The sequence below is a fragment of the Giraffa tippelskirchi genome, chromosome 10, assembly GCF_054371585.1.
Source record: "Giraffa tippelskirchi isolate mGirTip1 chromosome 10, T2T-mGirTip1v1.2.pri, whole genome shotgun sequence".
In the NCBI taxonomy this organism is placed as follows: Eukaryota; Metazoa; Chordata; class Mammalia; order Artiodactyla; family Giraffidae; genus Giraffa; species Giraffa tippelskirchi.
The window spans coordinates 61489347-61504133 of NC_137284.1; the positions used below are offsets into that span (position 1 = coordinate 61489347).

The 14787-nt window shown below is 37.8% G+C and overlaps 1 protein-coding gene and 1 pseudogene across 2 annotated transcripts in view; both read right to left on the minus strand.

Annotated features, from left to right (window-relative positions):
- Window positions 1-14787, minus strand: part of SEM1 (SEM1 26S proteasome subunit) — a 353898-nt gene that overhangs the window by 202609 nt on the left and 136502 nt on the right. The window lies entirely within an intron of this gene.
- Window positions 3294-4460, minus strand: LOC145523102 (guanine nucleotide-binding protein G(I)/G(S)/G(O) subunit gamma-10 pseudogene; annotated as a pseudogene). Its single transcript, XR_014066346.1, has one exon. The product of XR_014066346.1 is annotated as a guanine nucleotide-binding protein G(I)/G(S)/G(O) subunit gamma-10 pseudogene (transcript).

Sequence of the window (14787 nt, forward strand, 5' to 3'; positions counted from 1 at the left end):
TATATTTGCTATGGTGACCTGTGATCTGTGATTGCAAAAAGATTATGATTTGCTAAAGGCTCAGAATGGTTAGCATTTTTTAGCAATAAACTATTTTTAATTAATGTATACACATTTCTTAGACATGATACAATTGCACACTCAATAGACTATAGTGTGGTGTAAATATAACTTTCATAAGTACTAGGAAACAAAAAAATGTGTGTGATTTGCTTTATTGTAATATCTGCTTTATTGAAGTGATCTGAAACTGAATCTGCAATTATCTCAGAGGTATGCCTGTATACTCATTAACAATTTTCTATCTAATAAAATTAGACTTCCCCACGTTTGTGTATTTTGGTTACTTCCTCCTTAGCTTCTCCATTCCACCAAGCCTATAGATGCTACCTCAGATTATCACATCTTTACAGTGGTAACATCAGGTACTGAATTTTGGGGATATGAATGACAAAGGCCTTTTTAAATTTTCTTCATATATCTCCCTTGACAGCATTTTTAACAGTCTGTGAGGTTCACTTCAAGAGGCCCATAGGGTCAAAATTATTTTCATAAAAATACTAAGGCATCTTCTGCCTTTTATACATTGCTGACCTTTGAACTGATGGTATAAAAGCAATGGTGGATATAAGTGCCATGTCTTAGTCCAAATAGAAGCAATGGCACCAAATTGCTAATAGTTCTATTTTTCATCACCATGCACTTGCAGAAAAAAAAAAAGCCAGTGTCATTAAGAATATCTTTGATGAAGTAGTAAAAATCATTTTATTAGATATCAACCCTCGAATATGCTTCTTTTCAGTGTGACCAAATGGTAAGTACATATAAAGCTCTTTCTTCTGTATACTGAAGTACACATGCATCTGTGAAGATATTTGAGTTGAGAGCTAAACTAACTGTTTTTTCCCCCATAGAGTGGCACTTTTGCTTGAAAGAATGACTGACAAACCATGGTTATTCAGACTTGGGTATTTGGCAGACATTTTGTCAGAAATGAACAAAGTGAGCTTGTCACTTCAAGGAAAACAACTGACAGTATTTGTTGCCAACAATAAAAATCGAGCTATTGAGCAAAAATTAGAATTTTGGAAAATTTGTATCTGCCTCTGTGAGCTTGACAGCTTCCCCATACTTAACAGCTTTTTTTTGATAAGACTGGAATGATATTAATGAATGTGATTTGTTGATACAATATTATAAAATGTATCAACATTTAGAAAATCTGTATAACTCAGTAAAGCAACATTTTCCAAATGACCAATGCATGATGTTACAAAATCAAACTTAAGAAAAAATCCATTTAAGGTGCAAATGTCTGTTAAGTCCATCTGATTTAATACATTGTTCAAGGTTAAAGTTTCCTTGCTGTTTTCCTGGTCTGATGAGCTACCCATTGATGCAAATGTGGTATTAGAGTCCCTTACTATTATTGTTTATTTCTCCTTTTGTATGGTCACTCAGTTGTGTTCGGCTCTTTGCGGCCCCATGGACTGTAGCCCATCAGGCTCCTCTACCCATGACATTTTCCAGACAAGAATACTGGAGTGGGTTGCCATTTCCTACTCCAGGGGATCTTCCTGACCCAGGAATAAAACCCATGTCTTTTGTGTCTCCTGCATAGGCAGGCAGATTCTTTACCACTAGCGCCACCTGGGAAGCCTATCTCTCCCTTTAGTCTGTTAATATTTGCTTTATATGTTTAGACACTCCAGTGTTGGATGCATGAATATTTACAAATGTTAAATCTTCTTGTTGAATTAACATCTTTATCACTATGTAAGGCCTTCTTTGTCTCTTAATTACAGTCTTTATTTTAAAGTCTATTTTGATTGAAAAAAATATGGCCACTCCAGCTTTCTTTTGGTTTCCATTTTCATGGAATATCTTTTTTCATCCCATTACTTTCTGTCTTTGAGTGTCCTTTCATCTAAAGTGAGTCTTTCGTAGGCAGCACACAGACTTTTTAAAATACATTTACATGTCTTTTGATTGGAGAATTTAGTCCATTTACATTTAAAGTAATTATTGATAGTTATGTGACATTTTCTTGTTTTCTTGCTATTTTTGCAGTTCCTCTCCATTTCTTTTTTCATGTCTTGCTCTCTTTCTTTGTGATTTGATTACTTTCTTTAGTGGTATGCTTACATTCTTTTCTATTTACCTTTTGTACATTTAATATACATTTTTGCTTTGTAGTTATCATGAGGCTTACATATAAAAATTATTATCTATAAAACAGTCTAAGACAATAACAACTTAAGCTTGATCTCATTGTTAAACTCAATATTATTCTCTCCCTTCTTTTATGTTTTTGATGTCACATTTTTAAATCTTGTATATCTCTAACTAATTATTAAAATTATGCTTATCTTTTTTTTTTTAACGAATTTTGTCTTTTAACTTTCACACTATCTTAAAAGTGACTAGTCTACTACCTTTACTATGTATTTACCATTCCAGTAAGATTTATTCTTTCATGTGTCCTGTAACTAACTAGTGCCCTCTCTTTTCAGCTTAAACAAGTCTCTTTAACATTTTTTCGTAAAGCCAATTTAGTGGTGATGAACTCCTTTAGCTTTGCCATGTGTGGAGACATCTTTATTTCCCTTTACTTCTGAATGATTACTTTGCCAAGTAGTGTGTTCTTGGTTGGCAATTTTTTTTCTTTCAGTATTTTTACTATATTGTGCCACTTTCTTCTGGCCAAAGTTTCTGCTCAAAATCTGCTGATAGTCCTATATGGGTTCCCTTGTACATAACAAGTTTGTCTTTTTATTTTTTTTTTGCTGCTTTTAATATTCTCTCCTTGTCTGTGCCTTAGTGTGGGTCTGTTTGTGTTCCTCTTAGTTTGAACTCTCTGGGATTCCCAGATTTGGGTGTCTGTTTCCTTCCTCAGGTTAGGGAATTTTTTAGCCATTATTTCTTCAAATAATGGACTTTCTTCAAATATTTCCCCAAAATTTCTTTCAAATTTTCTTTCTTTCTTCAAATAATGACCATTCAAAAAATAATGGCCTTTTTCCTCTGTCTCTCTTCCCCTCTAGAGCCCTACGATGTGAATATTAGTTCATTTGATGTTGTCCCATAACTATGTTAACTTATCTTCACTTTTATTCATTATTTTGTCTGTGTGCTACTCGATTAGGTAAGTTCCACTGGCTTCTATTCACGTTAACCACTTCTTTCTTCTGCCTCATGTACTCTGCTCTTGAACCCCGGCAGTGTATTTTTCAGTTCAGTCATTGTATTCTTCATTTCTGTAACTTCTGCGCTGTACTTTCTCACATTTTACATTTTCTTTTTTTTTTTTTTAGAAATCAAGCAGAATTTATTTCCAAGTTCTTCAAAGATTAAAACAAATACAAATAAAGTATTCTTTTAAGTGTCCCAAATTAAATCAAAGGCACATCATCAAAATAATACACCTGTGATATTAAAAATTCATTTAGGTTGTCATATTTCACATTACTTTTTAAAAATCATTTGCAATGCTCTGTAGATCACATTTAAATATGAAATAATTTAGTATTTTTTTTAAGTAAAACCACTCCTCTAAAGTAGAGGAACTTAAGAAGACGAAGATCAAATCTGCTTCATATACAGGATGGGGCAGTCTCATACAGAAAACAACATTCACCTTTTCAAACAAGGTTGCTAAGAAACAGATCCCATGCTTAGTGTTGAAAATAAAACAATCTCCTCATTTAGAAAAATCAAGACATCATTTGATTAAAAAAATCTATTCTTCCCCCAATTTTATATCTGCCTGTCTTCATTTAGAAATTATAAATTCATGAGAAAAGAACAAATTTTGTTATGATATAAAGATCTTAGTTGGGAACAGCAAATTACAAATATTCAATTTTTTAACAAAGAATACTGTTTTCCTTTCCAAAATGTAAACATCTGGTAAATAAAACATACATAACATTCCAGGCATAGAATCACTAGTAATTCACTTAATAAAAGAAGTGTATTTTGGTATATTTGGTGGTAAGGTTTTTGTTTAAGTATAAAGCACTTCAACAAAGAATCAGGCCATTATTATTTAAACTCTACACCTTCACCTAGTTTCCTTATTTGAGTAGAAACATCAATTTCTGTAGAATGTTCGCTAAAGGACCAGGTCACAGGAAAGGTCCTGTGAAATATCTAGAAGTCATGTGGCTAGAGAAGTGTTTTCTTGAAATTTGGAGGCAGTCATTCATCAGTTTGTGCTTGAAAGCATTCTTCAGCGAACTTCTTCTCTATAGTCTTCAGAGTAAAGCACCGGATCTGGGCTCCCGAAAGGGATTGCTTCCAGCTGGAACACCTACCAGCAGGGCATCCTTGTAGGCATTCTGCATGCAGTATTGAAGCTCTGAAGCCACCTGAGAGACCTTGATCCTCTCCACGCCGGCCTCCAGCTTGAGCTGTTCCACCAGGCGCTGCAAGGCGTTCACGCCGGCCCCGGAAGACATGGCGGCGGCCTGGGCCACAATTTACATTTTCTATGTTAGAGTTCTCACTGTGTTTACCATTCCTCTCTCCAGTTTGGTAAGCATCTTAATGACTATTACTTTTAACTTTTTATCAAATAAATTACTTATTTCTATTTCATTAATGTTTGCGTTCTGAGATTGTATGTTGTTCTTTCATTTGGAGCATGTCCCTCTGTTTCTTCATTATGCTTGACTCTCTGAGTTGGTTTCTATACAATAGATGAAACAGCTTCTCCTAGTCTTGAAGGAGTGGTTTTGTGTAGGAGATAAATCTTGTCTTTCAACCCTCAGATCTTGGTTGCCTGTCAAATCTCTGTACTTGTCCAAGCAGGCTATATCTTAAATAGCTCCCAGCAGTTGAGGATGTGCCAAGACCTGTTAGTGTCCCAGAGAGGAGGATCTCGGCACCTAGATTCAGGCTGACCAGAAGCTAGATATTTAGATACCAGTTTTTAAAAGCATGCAAATATATACAGTCCTGTGACACCACAAGCATAAACCCCACTGACCACCAGAGCCAGATAAAATGCAAGTATCCCCTGGGTTGCAGTCAGAGATCAGGGCTCCAGACAACTGGATAAGCTCTTTTCTGGGTGATGCAGTGAACTGGAGTGCCCAGATGACAGCTAAAGCCTATCTTCCTTGAAAGCAGTTCTGTAGGCTACTGAATGTATGCTAAAAGCCTGCCCCTCAGGCCAAAGTTTCAAGACAAGCAAAGAGGTCCCTTCACAGAAAGATTGGGGAATGTGCTCCAGTCTACTATTTGTGAAGTGCCCTGGGGTGGTAGCCTGCAAAGAACTATCTTTCATATTGCCACAGTCCCGTGGAACCCAGGAATGAAAGCCCTCCCTTACTACCTGTCACCAGAGCCAAGTGATAAAGGAACGTTCCTTGGGCAACAACCACAAAAAGCAGGATACCAAATATAAAAACTAATGCATGATACAGTGTGCTCGGGGCTGGTTCACTAGGATGACCTGGAGGGATGGGATGGGGAGGGAGGTGGAAGGGGGGTTCTGGAAGGGGAAAACATGTACACCTATGGTGGATTCATGTCAATGTATGGCAAAACAAATACAACATTGTAAAGTTAAAAAATAGAAAATCAACTATTAAAAAAAAAAAAAAAAACTCCCCTCCAGTAGACACTGGTGCTCTGTAATGTGACAGAGGATGAGTGCAAAGCTAAACCCACCTTCCAAGATCTCTGGTAATGATTGTTTGACACCAGGATGTGTATTTAATTAGAAGCCTGTCTCTCAGGCCACAGTCGTAATAATTAGCTAAGAGGTCTCCTTCACAGAATAATCAAGTTCCTCAATCTGTTGTCTCTTGCAATGCCCTGGGAGTGGTAGCTATTCAGTAACTCTTTCTCCTTTGGTTATAGTCCTCTGAGATCCATGAGCATAAGCCCCACTGGCACCAGAGCTATTCAATGTAGAGATGTCTCCTGGCAGCAGTCACAAAATTCAGAGCACCAGCAGGGGTAAAAGGTCTTTTCTGGGTGGTACCAATTATTACAGTCCCATGGGACCAGGAATGCAAGATCCCCTGGCCTCCAGAGCTAGGAGATCAAGAGGCATTTTCCTAGCTGTTAGCCACAAAAATTAAACATGTATAAACCCTCTCATCTAGTAGACATTGGAGCATAGGAAAGGGAGAGTGAAAAGATGATGCTCATCAGATATTTACAAAACATTCCATTCAAAAGTAGCAGAATACACAGTCTCCTCGCACATGGAACAATTTCCAAAATACCTCATATGTTAGGCCACTAAACAAGTCTTAATAGATTTAAGAGAAGTGAAATTATATACAACCAACTTTCATAACCACAATGACATTAGGTATGACACTAGAAATTAATTACACAAAGAAAACTGGAAAATTCACAAATTATGTGGAGATTAAACAACATACTACTGAACAACCAATAGATCAAATAAGAAATCTAAAGAGAAATTAAAAAGCACCTTGAGACAAATGAAAATGGAAACGTAATATAACAAAGTCTATGGGATATAGCAATAGCAGCTCTAAGAGGGAAGTTCGTAGTGCTAAATGCCTACCTCAAGAAACAAGAAAAGTGTCTAACAACCTAACTTTATATCTCAAAGAACTAAGAAAAAGAACAAACTAAATCCAAATTTAGTAGAAGGAAGGAAATAACAAAGTTTAGAGCATAAATAAATGAAATTGAGACTGAGACAACAGAAAAGATTGATATAACTAAGAGGTTCTTTGAAAAGATGAAAAAAAATGTACAAACCTTTAGCTAGATCCACCAAGAAAAAAGAGAGGTCTCAAATAAAATCAGAAAAGAAATAAATGATACCATGGAAAGACAAAGGATAATAAGAGACTACTATGATCAATTATGCACTAACAAAATGGACAACCTAGAAGAAATGGATAAATTCCAAGAAACGTACAACCTACCAAGAGTGAATTATGAGGAAATAGAAAATCTGAACAGATCAATGACTAGTAAGGAGATTTAATCAGTAAGCAAAAACCACCCAAAAAGCAGAAGTTCAGGACCAGGTGGCTTCCCTAGTGAAAGTGAAAGTGAAGTCGCTCAGTCATGTCCGACTCTTTGTGACTCTATGGACTGTAGCCTACCAGGCTCCTCTGTCCATGGGATTTTCCAGGCAAGAATACTGGAGTGGGCTGCCATTTCCTTCTCCAGTTCAGTTCAGCTCAGTTTAGTCGCTCAGTCGTGTCCGACTCTTTGCAACCTCAAAGACTGCAGCACGCCAGGCTTCTCTGTCCATCACCAGCTCATGGAACTTGCTCAAGCCCACAGCTAATATCATACTCAATAGTGAAAAGCTATAAGCTTTTCCTGGAAGATAAGGGACAAGTAAGGATGTCCACTCCTGTCACTTTTATTCAACATAGCATTGAATTGCTCTAGAGCAATTAGGCAAGAAAAAGAAACTGAAGGCATCTGAATTGGAAGGAACAAGTAAAACAGTGACTATTTGTAATAGACATGATATTTTATGTAGAAAACCCTAATAACTCCATCAGAACACTGTTAGAACAAATAAATAAATTTGGTCTAGTTGCAGGATATAATATCAATATATAAATATCTGTTGCATTTCTATACACTAATAATGAACTATCGGAAGAGTATAGTAACTAAGAAAACAACATCATTTAAAATTGTATCAAAAAGAACAAAATATCCAGGAATGTATTTAACCAAGACATGAGACCTGTACATTGAGAACTACCAGACATTAATGAAAGAAATTAAAGAAGACACAGAAAAATGGAAATATATTCCATGTTCATGAATTGGAAGAATTAATGCTGTTAAAAGTGTCCATACTGCCCAAAGCAATATACAGATTCAATGCAATCTCTATCAAAATTTCAAAGACATTTCTCACAGGAATAAAACAAAAATCCTAAAATTTGCATGAAACCATAGAAGATCCCATATGACAAAAGTAAACTTGAGAAAAAACAAAAATGGAGATATAAAATTCCCTGATTTCAAACTATGTTACAAAGCAACAGTAATAAAAAGTGTGATATTAGCATTAAAAAAGACACATAAATCAATGATAGAGAAGAGAGAGCCCAGAAATAAATCCGCACATATACGATCAATTAATCTATGACAAAGGGGCCAAGAATATACAATGGGGAAAGAACAGTCTCTTCAATAAATTATGTTAGGAAAATTGGACACCCACATGCAGAAGAATGAAACTGGATCACTCTTAATCCATACACAAAAATTAACTCAAAGTGGATTAAAGGCTTGAATGTAAGACATGAAGCTATAAAACTCCTTGAAGAGAATATAAGCAGTAAGCTCCTTTACACAGGACATGACAAATGACTCTTTGAATCTGACAGCAAAAGCAAAAGCAACAAAACCCAAAATAAGCAAGTGGGACTACATCAAACTAAAAAGCTTTTGCACAGTGAACGAAATAATCAACAGTATAAAAAAGCAACCCACTGAATGGCAGAAAATATTTGCAAATCATATATTTGATAAGGTGTTAATATCCAAATATATAAATAATTCATGCAATGGCAACCCCCTCCCAAATAATCTTACTTAAAAGGGCAGAGGAATTAAATAAACATTTTTCCAAAGAAGACAAATAGATGACCAAAAGGTACAAGGGCATCACTTCACACCTGTTAGAATGGCTATTATAAGATAAGAGGCAATGTTAGTGAGCATGTTGATAAAGGGGAATTTTGTACACTGTTGGTGGCAATGTAAATTGGTGTAGCCACTACGAAAAACAGTATAGAGGCAGCTCAAAAAATTAAAAATAGAATTACCATATGATCCAGCAATTCTACTTCTGGGTATTTATCCAAAGACAACTAATTCAAAAAATATATTTACAATAATAAAGATATGGAAGCAAGCTAAATGTTCATCAATGTATGAATGAACAAATATACATATACATACACATATATGTGTACATAACATATATATAATATATATGACATATATACAATATATTTATATCAGTTCAGTCAGTTCAGTCGCTCAGTCACATCTGACTCTTTGCAGCCACATAGACTGCAGCACACCAGGCTTCTCTGTCCATCACTTGCTCAAACTCATGTCCATCACGTTGGTGATACCATCCAACCATCTCTTGCTCTGTCGTCCCCTTGTCCTCCTGCCTTCAATCTTTCCCAACATCAGATTTTTTTCCAATGAGTCAGTTCTTCGCATCAGGTGGCCAAAGTATTGGAGTTACAGCTTCAGCATCAGTCCTTTCAATGAATATTCAGGACTGATTTCTTTTAGGATGGACTGGTTGGATCTCCTTGCAGTCCAAGGGACTCTCAAGAGTCTTCTCCAACACCACAGTTCAAAAGCATCAATTCTTCAATGCTCAGCTTTCTTTGTAGTCCAAATCTCACACCCATACACGAATACTAGAAAAACCATAGGTTTGACTAGACAGACTTTTGTTGGCAAAGTAACATCTCTGCTTTTTAATATGCTGTCTAGGTTTGTCATAGCTTTTCTTCCAAGGAGCAAGTGTCTTTTAATTTCATGGCTGCAATCACCATCAGCAGTGATTTTTGGAGCCCGAAAAAAGAGTCTGTCACTGTTTCTACTGTTTCCGCATCTATTTCCCATGAAGTGATGGGACCAGATGCCATGACCTTAATTTTCTGATGTTGAGTGTTAAGCCAACTTTTTCACTCTCATCCTTCACTTTAATCAAGAGGCTCTTTAGTTCCTCTTCAATTTCTGCCATAAGGGTGATGTCATCTGCATATCTGAGGTTATCGATATTTCTCCTGGCAAACTTGATTCCAGCTTGTGCTTCTGCCAGCCCAGCGTTTCTCATGATGTACTCTGCATATAAGTTAAATAAGCAGGGTGACAGCCTTGATGTACTCCTTTCCTGATTTGGAACCAGTCTGATGCTCCATGTCCAGTTCTAACTGTTGCTTCCTGACCTGCATACAGGTTTCTCAAGAGGCAGGTCAGGTGGTCTGGTATTCCCATCTCTTTCAGAACTTTCCACAGTTTATTGTGATCCACACAGTCAAAGGCTTGGGCATAGTCAATAAAGCAGAAATAGATGTTTTTCTGGAACTCTCTTGCTTTTTCGATGATCCAGCGGATGTTGGCAATTTGATCTCTGGTTCCTCTGCCTTTTCTAAAACCAGCTTGAACATCTGGAAGTTCACGGTTCATGTATTGCTGAAGCCTGGCTTGGAGAATTTTGAGCATTACTAGCATATGAGATGAGTGCAATTGTGTGGTGGTCAATGCAAAGAAATAGAGGGAAACAACAGAGTGGGAAAGGCTAGAGATCTCTTCAAGAAAATTAGAGATACCAAGGGAACATTTCATGCAAAGATGGGCTTGATAAAGGACAAAAATGGTATGGACATAACAGAAGCAGAAGATATTAAGAAGAGGTGGCAAGAATACACAGAAGAACTGTACAAAAAAGATCTTCATGACCCAGATAATCACGATGGTGTGATCACTCACCTAGAGCCAGACATCCTGAAATGCGAAGTTAAGTGGGCCTTAGAAACCGTCACTACGAACAAAGCTAGTGGAGGTGATGGAATTCCAGTTGAGCTATTTCAAATCCTAAATGATGATGCTGTGAAAGTGCTGCACTCAATATGCCAGCAAATTTGGCAAACTCAGTAGTGACCATAGGACTGGAAAAGGTCAGTTTTCATTCCAATCCCAAAGAAAGGCAATGCCAAAGAATGCTCAAACTACCACACAGTTGCACTCATCCCACACGCTAGTAAAGTAATGCTCAAAATTCTCCAAGCCAGGCTTCAGCAATATGTGAACCATGAACTTCCAGATGTTCAATCTGGTTTTAGAAAAGGCAGAGGAACCAGAGATCAAATTGCCAATATCCGCTGGATCATCGAAAAAGCAAGAGAGTTTCAGAAAAACATCTATTTCTGCTTTATTGACTATGCCAAAGCCTTTGACTGTGTGGATCACAATAAACGGTGGAAAATTCTGAAAGAGATGGGAATACCAGACCACCTGACCTGCCTCTTGAGAAACCTGTATGCAGGTCAGGAAGCAACAGTTAGAACTGGACATGGAACAACAGACTGGTTCCAAATAGGAAAAAGAGTACGTCAAGGCTGTATATTGTCACCCTGCTTATTTAACTTATATGCAGAGTACATCATGAGAAATGCTGGGCTGGAGGAAGCACAAGCTGGAATCAAGATTGCCGGGAGAAATATCAGTAACTTCAGATATGCAGATGACACCACCCTATGGCAGTACGTGAAGAGGAACTAAAAAGCCTCTTGATGAAAGTGAGAGAAGAGAGTGAAAAAGTTGGCTTTTTCAGCTCAACATTCAGAAAACTAAGATCATGGCATCTGGTCCCATCACTTCATGGCAAATAGATGGGGAAACAGTGGAAACAGTGTCAGACTTCACTTTTTTGGGCTCCAAAATCACTGCAGATGGTGATTGCAGCCATGAAATTAAAAGATGCTTACTCCTTGGAAGGAAAGTTATGACCAACCTAGATAGCATATTAAAAAGCAGAGACATTATGTTGCCAACAAAAGTCCATCTAGTCAAGGCTATGGTTTTTCCAGTAGTCATGTATGGATGTGAGAGTTGGACTGTGAAGAAAGCTGAGTGCCGAAGAATTGATGCTTTTGAACTGTGGTGTTGGAGAAGACTCTTGAGAGTCCCTTGGACTGCAAGGAGATCCAACCAATCCATTCTAAAGGAGATCAGCCCTGGGTGTTCATTGGAAGGACTGATGTTGAGGCTGAAACTCCAATATTTTGGCCACCTCATGCGAAGAGGTGACTCATTGGAAAAGACCCTGATGCTGGGAAGGATTGGGGGCAGGAGGAGAAGGGGACGAGAGAGGATGAGATGGCTGGATGGCATCACTGACTGGATGGACATGAGTTTGGGCAAACTCCGGAAGTTGGTGATGGATAGGGAGGTGTGGCATGCTGCAATTCATGGGGTTGCAAACAGTTGGACACGACTGAGCGACTGAATTGAACTGCACTGAACTTGAGCATTCTTTGGCATTGCCTTTCTTTGAGATTGTGATGAAAACTGAGCTTTTCCAGTCCTGTGGCCACTGCTGAGTTTTCAAAATATGCTGGCATATTGAGTGCAGCACTTCCATAGCATCATCTTTGAGGATTTGAATTAGCTCAACTGGAATTCCATTACCTCCACTAGCTTTGTTCGTAGTGACGGTTTCTAAGGTCCACTTGACTTCACATTCCAGGATGTTCAGCTCTAGGTGAGTGATCACACCATCGTGATTATCTGGGTCGTGAAGATCTTACTTGTACAGTTCTTCTGTGTATTCTTGCCACCTCTTCTTAATATCTTCTGTTTCTGTTAGGTCCATACCATTTCTGTCCTTTATAGAGCCGATCTTTGCGTGAAATGTTCCCTTGATATCTCTAATTTTCTTGAAGAGATCTCTAGTCTTTCCCATTTTGTTGTTTCCCTCTATTTCTTTGTGTTGATAGCTGAGGAAAGCTTTCTTATCTTTCCTTGCTGTTCGTTGGAACTCTGCATTCAAATGGTTATATCTTTCGTTTTCTCCTTTGCTTTTCACTTCCCTTCTTTTCACAGCTATTTGTAAGGCCTCCTCTGACAGCCATTTTACATTTTTGCCTATAATGTCCTAATTACTCAACCTCACCAAGGTGTTTTCAAGACTTGAATTTCAAAGATGGGACAGAACTGCCTATTAGTCCTGTTAGTCACATGGGCTACTTGGTTGACAGGAGGGAACATAAATTTCCTTCTATTTATCATTCTGGATCTATACAACCAGGGTCTTTGTATTTCCCGTTTTAATATTTCATATCTACCAAATGCTTCAAAAATTTTCTATGTCACATTTATATTATAGTCTACATGGACTGTCCCCATGCAAGGCAAACATTCCACTTGGAATAGTAAACATTTTGTTCTTTTTCCCTCTCTTTCCCAATACATCACTCTCTTCCTTTTCTTGCCCTATTCAACTTAATTCTGTCCTTAACTATTACTCATCCTTCAAATGTATTTGAAAGTAAATTTACTGTGGGGAAATTTTATTCAATTTCTTTATCCTTTTCTCAGATTTTTAATGATTTACTACAGAAATATTTAAGATATCATAATAGTTATTAAAAAGAATGCATTTGAGTCAGTTCTAATGAGGTGGATGAAACTGGAGCCTATTATACAGAGTGAAGTAAGTCAGAAAGAAAAACACCAATACAGTATATTAACGCATATATAAGAATTTAGAAAGCTGGTAATGACAATGCTATGTGCAAGACAGCAAAAGAGACACAGATAAAAAGAACAGATTTTTGGACTCTGTGGGAGAAGCTGAGGGTGGGATGATTTGAGAGAATAGCTTTGAAACATGTATATTACCGTATGTGAAATAGATGACTAGTCCAAGTTCAATGCATGAAACAGGGCTCAAAGCCAGTGCACTGGGATGACCCAGAGGGATGGGATAGGGAGGGTGGTGGGAGGGGGGTTTGGGATAGGGGGACACATGTACACCCATGGCCGATTCATGTCAATGTGTGGCAAAAACCACCACAATACTGTAAAGTAATTAGGCTCCAATTAAAATAAATTAACAAAAAAAATGAAAAAAATAAATAAAATTTAAAAAAGATACCATAATACAAATAAAGAGGTTTCTTTGGTGGTTCAGTGGCAAAGAATCCACCTGCCAATGCAGGAGACACAGGTTCAATCCCTGGATTGGGGTGATCCCCTAGAGAAGGAAATGGCAACCCACTCTAGTATTCTTGCCTGGGAAATCCCATGGACAGAGGAGCCTGGCAAGCACCAGTCCATGGGGCTGCAAAGAGTCACACATGACTTAGCGACTAAACAACAATAAAAATAAATACATAAATAAACACTAATAACAAGAGTAAAACAAGGGCCAAATAATGAAGATGAAGGGCTAAAGATGGTTCAGTGAAATAAGAAAATCTTGAAGAAATGAAATTTAATATGATTGAGCCGAGAATTTAGCTGAGCTTCAAGGCAGCCAAATTAAAAAAGACACTGTGTTACACACTTTGCATTGGTTTTAAAGGAAATGTAAGTTTTATTTTCTAATGTGAGGTTTGGCCAAAAGTCTCTATAGCATATGGCATGAAATTATTCCTTTAGATGGTGGATCATCATAGAGTTACTCTAGGACTTATAAGTTGATTTAAACATGCATCAAGTTGTTGCTTCATGCCTGGCACTATGATAGGCTGGGGATGTATAGAAACAGAAGAAACCTGCCTACAAAGTCCTCCAGAATCTTTTTGGCCACCTGATGTAAAGAGCTGACTCATTGGAAAAGACCCTGATGCTGGGAAAGATTGAGGGCAAGAGGAGAAGGAGGCAGCAGAGGATGAGATGGCTAGGTAGCATCACTGACTCAATGAGTTTGGGCAAACTCTGGAAGATGGTAAATGACAGGAAAGCCTGGTGTGCTTCAGTCCATGGAGCTGCAAAGAGTCAGACACAACTTAGCAACTGGAAAACAACCACCTACTAATAATGATAGTAGTAAGATAGTGCAACAGTTAAAGCTTTTCCCAGATAGAGAGAAATATACAAAGGTGGAGTTTAGTTAGGTGGGTGAGGGAAGAGGAGTGGGCACATAGGAAAGGGGGTGTGTCTCAGGAAGAACATCCCAGATGAGGTGATTTCTGAGGAAAGACTTTCGCGGCAGAGGAAACAGCATTGAGAAGCCATAAGGACTGAACTGCAAGATACTTTGTGGGGCAGGCTGCAGGC